Source organism: Perca flavescens, chromosome 18 (genome assembly GCF_004354835.1).
Source record: "Perca flavescens isolate YP-PL-M2 chromosome 18, PFLA_1.0, whole genome shotgun sequence".
NCBI lineage: Eukaryota > Metazoa > Chordata > Actinopteri > Perciformes > Percidae > Perca > Perca flavescens.
The window spans coordinates 27,861,372-27,874,608 of NC_041348.1; the positions used below are offsets into that span (position 1 = coordinate 27,861,372).

The 13,237-nt window shown below is 39.4% G+C and overlaps 1 long non-coding RNA gene across 1 annotated transcript; it reads right to left on the reverse strand.

Annotated features, from left to right (window-relative positions):
• Positions 1-798: 798 nt before the first annotated feature.
• Positions 799-2,643, reverse strand: LOC114573733 (uncharacterized). Its single transcript, XR_003694933.1, has 3 exons — positions 2,550-2,643; positions 2,423-2,451; positions 799-1,168 (listed from the first exon to the last, which is right to left on the reverse strand). It is a non-coding gene; the product is annotated as an uncharacterized LOC114573733 (long non-coding RNA).
• Positions 2,644-13,237: the final 10,594 nt, after the last annotated feature.

The window sequence follows — 13,237 nt, forward strand, 5'->3', positions numbered from 1 at the left end:
ACTAGAAGTGGACAAGAGGAGGGAGGTTGTGCTTCTAGTAGAGGCAGTAAAAGAATGTTCACTTTTCATTATGACTCTGTTAGTACATGAAGGAATCAGAAAAAAACAGTGTAGAATGAAGTGGTGAACTTTTCTTTATTTGCAGATTATATTATCAGATAGAATAAAGAGATTTGTAATTATTGTTGGAGGCCCAAAGAGGTAAACTCTCCAATATTTCACAAAAAGCAAAGCTAGGAGAATTGTGCCGAAACTGAAAAGAAATGTGTGTATCAGAACTTTTTCTTTTTCTTGTTTCCAACCATATGAATTATCTTCAGATTTATCTTGTGACTCGTTGGAGCTGCCTGGCCTCTAGCTTGGGAACCACAGTATATAAAGTAGTTAAAAGTAGCTCAACCTCAACAATGAAATACTACTTATGTGTTGATGCATCAGTATTAAGGATTCACTTTCCATTATGACTCTGTTAGTACATGAAGGAATCACAGAACACAGTAGAATGAAGTGGTGAACATTTCTTTATTTGCTGATTATATTGTTACCAGATAGAATAAAGAGAAGACTGTTACTGACTCCATTAAGGACACACACGCACGCACACACACACAAACACACACAAAGACACACACACAGACACACACATACAGTACACACACACACACACACTGACACAGACATATATATATATATATATATATATATATATACACACACACAGACACACACACATGCACACATACACACACACACACACTGACACACACGCACAGACACGCACAAACACACAGAACACACAAACACATATATACACACACACACACGCACACTGACACACACACAGTACATCTTAAAATCAGCTCTGAAATCTGCAGCTGGAAGACTATTTCAGGAAGTTAACAAGAGTTAAATGAAGTTCAAATCCAGCTGCTGTTCTCAACTGGCTGCAGATGAGAAAAGGTTTTTACAATTGATGCAGGAAAATACATCAGACTAAAATAAAATAAGCCTTAATGATTTTTTTTGTTATTTCCAGTCTTGAACTAGTCCAGTAAAAGGTGACGAGTTGATCAGTGGAGTCTGATGGAGGCAGAAGTGTTGGTCAAACTCCATCAGGAGATCTGATGTTTTCATAGTTCACTGTATCATCATCTACATCATAACGCACCTGGGAAAAACAACACAACACAATCAAAGACACACTTTCTAATCCCAATCCCACTTCTCTGATCTGTAGGAGTCCACCGCCCCACATTTAGCTCAGGGAAATAAGAAATAAGATAAAGACAACAAGGACATTTCATTACACTCATTAGGAAGATGCTTTTGTTACAATTACTGAATTTAAAGCGTAACTCTCGCCAAAATGCATCCTAGGGTCTTTTTTTTAATGTACCTGAGTCAAACTTTCGTTTAAAAGCATATTTAGGACGGAAGTGCCACTTTTAAGATTTACCGTGTTTTCATTTTTCGGTCAAATGGCCTTTTGAATGGGAGTGCTAGGGGCACTTTTATGCTAGCCTCAAAATAGCTATTTTTAAAACACTAAGAAGGCTCGACACAACATGAAACTTTGCTCCGAGTATCACCAGGGGCTCTACACCTTAACGAAAGCATCGACAACATTGTTTGTGTACCCAGAGTTTACTAAAAAAGGTTTTGAACAACTCACCGTAGCTCTTGTTGTTTCCGGCCGCAGCCATTTTATCAGTCAAAAACAATCGATTTCTGAATGCAACGTAACAGGGAGGAGAGTAAAGACGGAAAGCTCCTAAAGCTTAGTTCCATATAAACGCACGGATAAGTCGTTTTGTCGTTTTTGAAAAACAATACTGACCTTGTAGTTGAAAAAGGAGCCTCATATGGAGTCTGTTCATTCGCATTCGGATATCGACTCGTTTTGACTGCCGAGGTGGTAGTGGCCGGAAACAACAACAGCTGTGGTGAGTTGCTCAAAAACTTTCTTTTTAGTAAATCTGTGTACACAAATAATGTAGTCAATGCTTGCGTTAATGTGTAGACCTCCATACTTGAAGCAAAGTTTCATGTTGTGTAGAGCCTTCTTAGTATTTCGAAAATAGCTATTTTGAGACTAGCATGAGAGTGGCCCTAGCACTCCCATTCAAAAGGCCATATGACCCAAAAACGAGAATAGGGTCAATCTTAAAAGTGGCGATTCGGTCCTAAATATGCTTTTAAATTAAAGTTTGACTCACGTACATTCACAAAAATACCCTAGGATGCATTTTGGCGAGAGTTACGCTTTAAGACCAAAAGTAACATAAATATGTTGAACTAACATTTACGTCCACTTCACCTGTTTATTGTTGTCTCCTGTCTTCTTCTATCTAAATGTACAGTTTATGAAGTGTTTAAAGCAGCAACTGTAAAAACATTTCATTATTTAGTTGTAAAAACTCACAGCGATTTCCTCCGTCTGTGTTTTCTTCTCTGAAAAGACAAGAGAAAGAGAGGACTTCAGTTTCCACAGTGAAAATCAGCTTCATCAAAACTTGTTGTTTCTAAGTTTGATCTGTGAATGTTCTCACCTTTAGCTCTCGTCCACATGTTGACCACCACAACAATTATTATGAGAGCTGCTAAACCCACGGGCACAAAGATGATCCTCCCCCAACCTGGAGAGAGAAGGACAACATCAGAGATATATTTTAGTTGGAGCTTTGAGACTTAAAAGAGGAGACAGAGAGATATTGGAGTTTTTAGTAACATCAAAGTGTCTAAATGTTCCACTACATCAATGAAACAGTATAGTATCCATGTCTTTGGTTTCAGAGAAAGACTTGTGCTCCAGCTTTATTCATGCTGTCACTGAGTTCTTCAAAAGAAATCAATAATCATTTTGATTCACGATGTAGGTTTCTGTTGTTGTTTTTCCTGTTTTATTTTATAGTATTCTCTCTCTCCCCTGTTATGTCTTGATTTACTTTACTGCATTGTGTTTTCCCGCCTGTCTGATTTTCTGCCCTGAAGTTAATCAAACATTATCTTTCTTTTTTTGCCATTAAAATATTATACAATAAAAACATTTTCCATAAAAAAATATCATAGAATGAAATCAAAACAAATTTAAATAACTTTTTTTGAGAGAGAAAGACACTGACAGAGAGAGCTAGATTGTAGAGAAAGACGTACTGTAAAATCTATGAGTTACTACCTTGTAGTTTGGTTGAAGGATCATTGATTGCTGTGGTGGTTGGTACTGATTCTGGGCTTTTATCAGAAGTTCTTGTTGTCTCAGATGTTGATAAAATAACACTGTTTGGTGATAAAATATCACCAAATGTTTTTTCTATTTACTCCCAAGACAGGCGATAGCAAACATAGCTAGACTCTTCTAAGCATTAAAAAACGTCTCTCACTAACTTTCAAAGGTTGTAAACTTATTTCCATTCGGCAGTAGGTGTCGTTCTTCAAGTCGTTTGTCATCACCAAAATACTTGTGTGTGTGTGTGTGTGTGTGTGTGTGTGTGTGTGTGTGTGTGTGTGTGTGTGTGTGTGTGTAATCCTTCTGCTTTTACCCCTTGATAAGTGCCAGCTTGTTTTCCGTTGGAACAATTCGATTTTAGATTTAAATGAAAAATAGATTTGAATGTTAAATTGCTAGCTGTTTCTGATTAGCTACTGTTAGTGTTTGTAATAATAATAATAATAATAATAATAATAATAATAATATAAAGCGCATTTCATGACACCCAAGGTCACTTCACAAACAAAAAAGGACATTCAAATTATAGTCATCTTATAAGGTGCTGAGGTTCACACCATGCAGCAGGTCTTTTGATAATACCTATATATAGTTTGAATGTTACATATCTAGTCGTTCTGATTGGCTGATGTTATTTAATTTGAATGTCAAATGGTTGCATTATTTTTTTAAACCTGTAAATATATATAATTTCTATTCACATGGCTTTTTTGATACCTGGGAAACTAATACATATGTTGTTTGTCATTCAATGATTTCATTTTTTGATTTTTTTTGATGACAATAGTAACAACAATAATAGGCATATATTAGGGCGTAATCATTAATATTCAGGGCATTTAGTCTACATGATATTTGATGGGGGGCGTTAGGGACCTGGATAATGGAAAGGGGGGCGCTGGCACAAAAAAGGTTGAGAACCACTGATTTAGAAATAAGCTTAACCACCTGAAATCATGACACAATGATGAAATATTAAAACCTCAGATCTACACTAATATTTAGTGTAATTATCCACAAAGTGATTTTAAACAGCTCATCATATTCTCACCTGGTTTCTCTCTTGAGGAATGAGGAGGGATGAAGGGAAACAGCTGCACTTCTTTAGTGTAACCATCTGTCACTTCACACTTCAATAAGTTAGACCTTGGTTTGTAAATTAAACCAGGATCCACAGAATCCACAGGATCCTGCCATTTCACAGTGGTGTAGCAGCCCCTCTGTAATGTCTCAATGTTTGGGTGATCTTTAGCCTCGTCTTTACCCTCATACAGCCACTTCACTGTGTGTTTACATCGTTCATATGTCGACACAGAGCAGTTTAACATCACTATATCATCGTTCTTCTCTTCAGTCACTGGTGAAGATGGAGATATTGAGAGAGAAAGACAACAAGAGTTAAATTACCTTCATCACTCTAATCATTAATATTGTAATATGTCAGTATATTGTTCTTGTTAGAAAACATGATTTAAATACTTACTGGTAACAACAGAGAGATAAACCTGAGAGTCTGGACCTTGTTGTTGTCCTGTTTTGTTGTACTGCTGACAGAAGTAACGACCAGCATCCTCCTCTGTGACATTCTTTATAACCAGAGAACAGTTCTCTCTAACACTCAGTCTGTCTGATTTAGCTTTGGCTTCTTCAACAATCTGACCAAGTATAACCAGCTCTACTGTGCTATTTAAATCACTGAAAGTCCATACAGTACCATCACAGTTATTCTGATCATCTCTCACATTTTCACAGGACAAAGTGACTTCATCTCCATCTCTGACAGTGGAGGAGAGCAGAAACTGTCTGTTTGCTGCTGCTGAGAAGATGAGAGAGAAATATAAGAGTTCACTAAACTCACCATGTTAATGACAAACAACAGATTTGTCTTAGTTGAATAACATTTAGGAAGTAAAGTATGTTTAATAAGAATGATGAAGTTAATTGTTGCAATGTGCCTTCCATATATAGATGATATACGTCTTCTTACCTGTAAAGTGAAGCAGCGGTATCAGAAATAAAGACATTTTGATCCATTTGAACTCTTCCATCGTGCTTCTCTGTGTCTCTGCTTCTTCTCTCTCTCGTTCTGATGCTCAGAACTGTTTCTAAAATAGTGCTTTAGTCGAGAAATGCTGCATCTACTTCCTGTAATTAGTATGATGTTACTTCCTCATAATGACTTTTAGGGTTAGGGGTGTTTTTGATTATCTTATAGATGTCAAACAGCCACCATTTTCTTTTCAATTTTCACTTTTCCATAGTTGAAACATAGTTTTCTCTCATACTTAAATGTTTTTGCGTTCATTGATCCAATCTAATGCTGCAACAAACAAACTGTACTCATGTTGAGTCTGGTGTTCACACTGTGTCCAGTCCCAGGGCCCTATTTTAACGATCTGAAATGCAAGTATCAAACGTGAAACGCAAGTAGCTTTGTGGGCGGATCTCTGGCGCTGTTGATATTATACCAGCGGGATAAATGAGTCTTGCGCCCGACGCAAATCTAAAATGGGTTGGTCTGAAGTAGCTAGGTGTGGTTTGGGCGTAACGTGAAAATAACCAATCAGAGCGTCGCTTCACATTCCCTTTAAGAGCAGGCGCGCTTGTTCTATGGCGGACTGCTATTATAACGGCGGATTTGCCTGGCGCACGCCAGCGGGAGCTGTCCGGGATGCGGCAAAGTAATAAATGCCCGTCTTGGCCGGGTGGCGCCTCTCGGGCCCAAATCTGGAGAGGATTGCTGCAGCCATGGAGCACGGGCCTCCAAACGTTCCACCTGCTCCTGTTGTGCCCCTTCCTCCTCCCCCCACTCCATCTCCGTACACCCGCTCCACCAGGAGCGCATCGAGTGTCCAATCCCACCGTAGTTCAACATCACGTCTCCTTAAGTCTTCTAATTTGTCCTCATTTATGTCATCAACACATACATGATTCATGGAAATATTGTGTAAAACACAACAAGCCACAAAGAATGCTGGGACTTTTTGAGGACTGTACTGTAAAGTGCCTCCTGAGCTATCCAAACACCTGAAGCGCATTTTCAGTAATATTTTTCGTTTTCACGCTACAATATGGCCAAGCATGCGCTCCTAAAATAGCATCTGAATAATGCGCTACTGACTTTAGACCAGGTTTTTCCTGGTCTGTGGCGGAATTGTTTTCTGAAACTGCAAATAGCACCAGGGAACTTTTGCGCCGGAACACGCCTCCTCTTTTCGCTGAACCGCCCCCGGGAGCACAAATACATTCTCTAATTTACCGACGTGCATCTGTGGAGGGAAAAGTCCGCTGTGCGTCAGGGGACAAAATAGGAATAATACATGCATCGGTGTACAAAGGCAATTGCGCTGAGTGCAAGATAGGGCCCCCAGGGTGTATTTGTGACACTGACGTATTTCACACCTGAAAAGAAGAAGAAGACGACTGAGGGAGTTGAGCGTGTGAAGATTGTTGGTTAAGATAAATGTTTGCAGTAATGCAGCTTGTTTTCTTCAGATGGTGTTTATTAGAAACCAGACAGGATTCATGGTGATGTTTGACAGCAGTCAACTCCTCGCCCAGCAGGATTTCACTCTTGATGGAACACACAGAAGATGAGGTTTTACTGTCAGAGACCTGTTGGTTCCTCATTAGGACAAAGAGACGCTTATTGAATTGTGTTGAAAACTACTTTAACCCCTGGAAGGTTTGAGCTCACTGAGACTAGTTTCAACAAACGGTTAAAACACTGATGAGAGTCCTGACTGAACTCTTCCATCGTGCTTCTCTGTGTCTCTGCTTCTTCTCTCTCTTGTTCTGATGCTCAGAACTGTTTCTAAAATAGTGCTTTAGTCGAGAGATGCTGCACCTACTTCCTGAAAGTAGGATAGTCACTTCCTCATAATTACTTTTAGGTTTAGGTGTAGTTTGTTTGAATTCCAAACACTCCAAATACACCAAACAGCCAAAAAGTTTTTACTTTTGCATTTTTAAAACGTAGTTTTCTCTCTGAGGAAAGTTCAATATTTCTGCGTTCATTGATCCAATCTAACGCTGCAACAAACAAACTGTATTAATTTCATGCTGAGTCTTGTGTTTACACTGTGTCCAGTCCCAAGGTGTATTTGTCACACTGACGTGTTTCACACTTAAAAGAAGAAGATGACTGTCTGAGACCTGTTGGTTCCTCATTTTATTTTTAGTTTGTTTCTGATAACTGAAGAAGTGTTTGGGTGAGAATGTGGGTAACACCAGCAGCAGAGCTCTGCAGGTTTTACCCTCTAATGACACACAGACAGTCCACACTTTATTAGGACAAAGACACTTATTGAGTTGTGTTGAAAACTACTTTAACCCCTGGAAGGTTTGGGCTCACTGGGAATAGTTTCAACAAACGGTTAAAACACTGATGAGAGTCCTGACTGAACTGAGTGAGGCGACTGGGACAGGAGAAAAAGTCAGAGGACATCTGGTGGACAGGAAGAGAATGGCAGTGAACTGGTTTGAGGAAGTGTGAATGTGTCTGGAGGGACAGAGAGGCAGAATGGGACACACTGCAGAGACGACTAGTTGGACATTTAAGATGTGTGAAATGGTTTTACATCGATATTAGATCACAGTAGGAGGTCGTGTGCATCCAAAACTTCTGAACGTAATGTAGCCTGACTTATTATATTTACGTTGATTCTCAGGTAGCTTTGGGTGCATTTCTGTCTGTTTTCAGACACGTGTGTGAAGCTAAGCAATGTACTGCTGTGGACGGGGCCAGCAGCTAAACATATTCTAGCCACCTAATTACCTCATACAATCCCACTTCAACATAACTGAACTATCCCTTTGAATAACTGAAGGTAGAGCATCAAATCTCAATCCCAATTTGCACAAATGCAGTGTCTGGTCTGTTCATGTTACATGTTTGTCACATTTGTGCTGTGACTGTGGTGGCTGTTTGTTTGATGTCATCCCTCTAGCTGTAGTTTAGGAGGTTTCTCGTGCTTTGCACACTGAACAAACAAGTCCAGAGTCACAAAAAACTGTCTGAGATGTATTTATTTATTATATTTGCATTCATATTAGGGTACAGTAGGTAGTCATGGGCATCCAACTCGTTCTCACTCCCAACTCGTAAAATACGGACACAGTCAGATACAACACAAAAATCACCCTTCAGCAAGGGTATAGAACGCACCGGGCAGGGCAGCAGCTCTGCCGTCTTTTAAGCGACTTTGAGTTTGTGAAAAGCGCTATATTAATTCAATTTATTATTATTATTATTATTATTATTATTATTATTATTATTATTATTAATAAGATGACATAGTATTAATAACGACAACAGTAGCGAGTTAGCCTGACATCATACTCAGATTCTAGTCAGAATATGAGTCTGAAACCGCTCCATTGGGCTGTGATTATGGGGCGTGTTTCAACCAAAACCAGGAAAGAAAGTGCCTCTGCACTCAATTGGATAGACCTACAACCAATCAGAGCAACAAATTATACTTTTGCCGAATTCCGTAGGATGGACGGCAAAAACATCTTTCCGATTGACAAATGCCTTGATCGCGGTTCTCTGTTCCTCTTTCAAAATGAATGCGCTGTTGATATCTTCTATAACAGACGTGATGGCAGAATCTACACATCTCAATTCCCCAGCGGCAGCCATCTTTGTTGTAAACAAATTCAACCCAAGCGCTCTTTGGTGACGTGGTTGATTACGTTACTGTTGATCATCTGTCCATCATCGTATAAAGCCCCCCCTGACAATTTGATTGGTCCAAAGAGCTCTGGTTCGAGCATAGTTGCTCCACAACGGATTAAGTCCAGAATTTAGCCCCACCCACAACATTTGAGGTTAGGAAGTTCGGCTGGCATCCAGGCTAGTAGCAAGTAGTATGAAATCCCAAAATAATGCATAGGGAGGTTGGTTGGGGTGGTGGATGGGTCAAACAAGACAGGACTTATACCCCTGAGACTGGGATCAATGCCCCTTGTCCCGCAAGTCACTGAAACATACATTTTATAACCCCACCCACGATCTGTTCCTAAAACCAACAGTCCCGTTCTTCTTTTCCTAAACCCAATTGTCCCGTTCTTGTCCCGCGTGTCACAAAAACATAACTTTTATAAGCCCACCCACGATCTTTTCCTTAACCTAACTGTCCCGTTCTTGCACGTCCCGACCCATAGCGTCAAAAGTGATGCCAATAGTCCCGACCAAGCGTGTTTAGATAAAGCGTGTTTAGATATGACGCTAAAGGAGATTTTTTTGCGTCAATAACAACGGCAAAGGCACACACACACACACACACACACACACACACACATAGGTGGAGGACATGCCTGCTAGCTAATGACAACTTGCCTACAAAACATTAGGGTGCATGCTTGCAAAAAAAACAAGCAGTTAATACTGTAACGGCCGGCACGATGCCACTGTGTTGAGACTGTTCTGCACGGCAGTGCAAAGGATCATGGGACTAGGATATTAACGGTTCCTGTCCTAGTTTAAGTGTGTAAATGATGTTCTGTTAGTGTTTTCGTTATGCATTTACGTTACCATGACTGAGACACTGGGGTAAATGTATGACCTCTGTGTATCAAGTGTGTGTAGAAGACAAATAAACTTCCATAGATTTCAATATTTTTGATTCTTTGACTTCTTCCACGTATAGCTCGCTACATTGGTGTCAGAAGTGGGCTCAAGCACGTCATAAAATAAAAAAGGAAGAAGTCAAAGAACCAAAGATATTGAAAGATATGTGATATTCTATGGAAGTTTATTCATCTTCTACACACACTCCAGAGGTCATCAATCTACCCCAGTGTCTTAGTCATGGTGACCCAACAAATGTAAATACACATCAATCAAGACTAAAGCCTAGGTAACATAAATGCATAACGAAAGCACTAACAGAACATAATTTACGCACTTAAACTAGGACGGGAACCGTTAATAACCTAGTCCCACAATCCTTTGCACTGCCGTGCAGAACAGTCAACACAACGGCAACCTGTCGGGCCGTTACAATACAATGCAAATTCAGTGACAAACCAAGGTACAGCTAAATTTGATAAGAACACAATTACCTTGTTAAGTGACCTTTAGGAGCAGGATGGCCGAGGATGTGCGATGTGTAGTATGTGAGCCAGGCGATACACGCCATGAACCTCTGTGCTGGCCCGGCAGAGTCACTCACAGTCGGGGCAAAATTTCTCGTTTCTTCTTATTTTTTGTACTTCTTTGTATTAAATCTCTGGTGTAATATTATATTTTTCAGATTACTCTCTTCATGAAGTGGTGGGGACTTGATGGCACATGATTTTAAAACTGCTGTGGGTGGACTCAACCTGGCTACTAAAAAAGAAAAGAAAGAAAACACTGTACTATACCGTGAAATTGTACAACAGCTTGTTCCTCAAATGCCAAATGCCTTAACATTTACAGTAATACAAACAGACTAGCACTTGTCTGTCTTGGTTAAATGAAGGTTAGGTAATGAAGTCACATTAATTATGTTAATTAATGAGCTTTCTTAGTGTTTCTGTCATTCATATTCATGTTATACGTTCTTACCTGTAAATTGAAGCACCAGAATCAGAAAAAAAAGACGTTTTAATCCATCTGAATTCAGCCATCATGTCTCTTTGGCTCTCTCTGCTTCTCTTTGAAAGTCTCTAAACTAGTCGCTTCTTAAGGAAAAACGTACTTCCTTAAATCAGTAAAGTGTCACTTCCCCATCCTTCTTTTCTCTAATATGTCATGGTGAGTCAGTCAAGATAAGCGTTGTGTCACTTTCCGTGAGTTCGCTTTAACCCTGGTGTAGTTTTCACTGTTTTTTTATATCAGAAGGATGGGTTTCTTTCAACCAAATTGCCCCAAACATAACTTGGATGCATGCATGTACGTTGTATGGAACCCATTGTTTTGGACCCCAGGAAGAGTAGCTGGTCGTCTAGGCGTCAGTTAATGGGGATCCTTATAATAAATGCAAATACAAATACATACAGCATTCTTACCAGGTAAAATAAATGATTACTTCCACTGAATTTAGCAAATTCAATTTTATAGCATTTAAAAAAATAATAATTAAAATGGTTTTAAAACAGAATCCTGACTAATACCGGTCTGTGATTTTCTATCAACATTCTCTGATCTTATCAGTCAAAATACTTACGAATTTTAGCTTGTTTAACTCAAAAAATAGGTATACTGTCATACAAATTAAGTTTATTGACAATGAATAAAATAGCATTGAAAAAAGTGACAAAAACTTTTAAAAACAGCGTCAAAAGCAACAAAGCGACAAAAACGTTTGAAAAGGAATTTAAAAGAAATTTCATTTGCAATTTGGATCTGAAAGGACTACAAGTTCATGGTCGACGGGAAAACAACACAAGGGTTGATTACTTCCATACCAGAATATAAAGACTAAACTGAACAGAGAAAAAGACACATTAAAGCAAAAATGATTACTGGAACCTGTTGAAAAGCAGATAGACAAACGTGAAGGAAACAAAATAACATATACTTTAGACCAGGGGTCTCCAACAAGTAGCTCGTGAGCTACTGGTAGCTCACAAGCAGGTTTCCAGTAGCTCAGCAATAGGTTGACAAATTGACACACAAAATTACCACGATATTAAAAGTGAGGTAGCCATAACTTTGTGGGCCATTGACGTGTAAAGTGTTAATTTTTTCTTGGACTCTGATGGGAATATTTTCAGTGATGTAGCTAACTATGTGGGCTTAAGAAGTGTAAAATAGTCATAACTTCACATCAAGGTTCATAATTCTTATAATTCTTGCATTTTCACCAAAATGTAGCTTCATTGACCTTATGTGTGTTATGTAAATAAATCTAAGCGATGTGATGCAAGTAGCTCATGGCCATTTTTGATATTTTAAAGATTATTTTTTGGGGCTTTTCCCCCTTTAATTGACAGGACAGCTAGGTGAGAAAGGGGAGAGAGAGGGGGAAGACATGCAGGAAATCGTCTCAGGTAGGACTCGGACCTCTGCGTGAACCTCTAATTATATGATCCAACCCGGCCACACAACTTTCAATATTTTAAAGTATCCCTCAGATGAAGAAAGGTTGGAGACCCCTGCTTTAGACAGATACGAGACAGAGGCAGTTTAGGATTAGACTCCCCCCCATCCACACACACACACACACACACACACACACACACACACACACACACACACACACACACCATGACATTCAGTCACTGTTGATGTCTGTGCCAAGATTACATAGAGACACAATCTGGATGTGTTTATTTTAAGATTAGTGCATTCCCAGGCCCTGGATGGCTCAAAACCAAGTGCACTATATGGAAATGGAATTGCCACTGTTTCCATCTTTGCTGAATCTGTTTATGTGTGTTTATCTCATTTAAAAAGGCATCATGCACTTGTCGGCATTAGAGACTTAATAGAAGTTATGATAGTAAAGATAGTTATGTCAGTTCTTTTTGTATCTCGGTGCCAGGAATGTACAGAGCAGATCTCCCGGGAGCTGCAGAGCATCACTTAACATTCCCTTGCTTAGAGCCGTGCTATCCGGCAGCGTAACCTAACAACCACACAGACAACACAAACACATCTGAAGGGTGACACTGATGAATGCATGCAAAGAAAACATTGCTAGGATTTAGGATTTAATCACATTTCCAAAATAAAAGGCACCTGCAACAACGCACCGACGACGGGATTACACATTTGAAGTCAGGTCACAGATGTAAATGTGTAGAGACATCTTCACTGATGTCGGCCTTCTGTACAAGAAGTCCTTACACCATGATGATTGATGACATCAGGGTGTCCCTCCTTAAAGTGACTATATGCAACTTTTAAATGTTTCTGAAACTGTGACATCTTTTATCTGATGATCATAAGTGACCTGTAATAGCAACCGAGACTAACAGTGAAAAGAACGCTATTTTGATATAGTTTTTACTAATGTCTTTCCCCGGGTCTGATTTTTCCAAAAGTCACAAAATGATTTACTGCAGGTAGACGCCGCG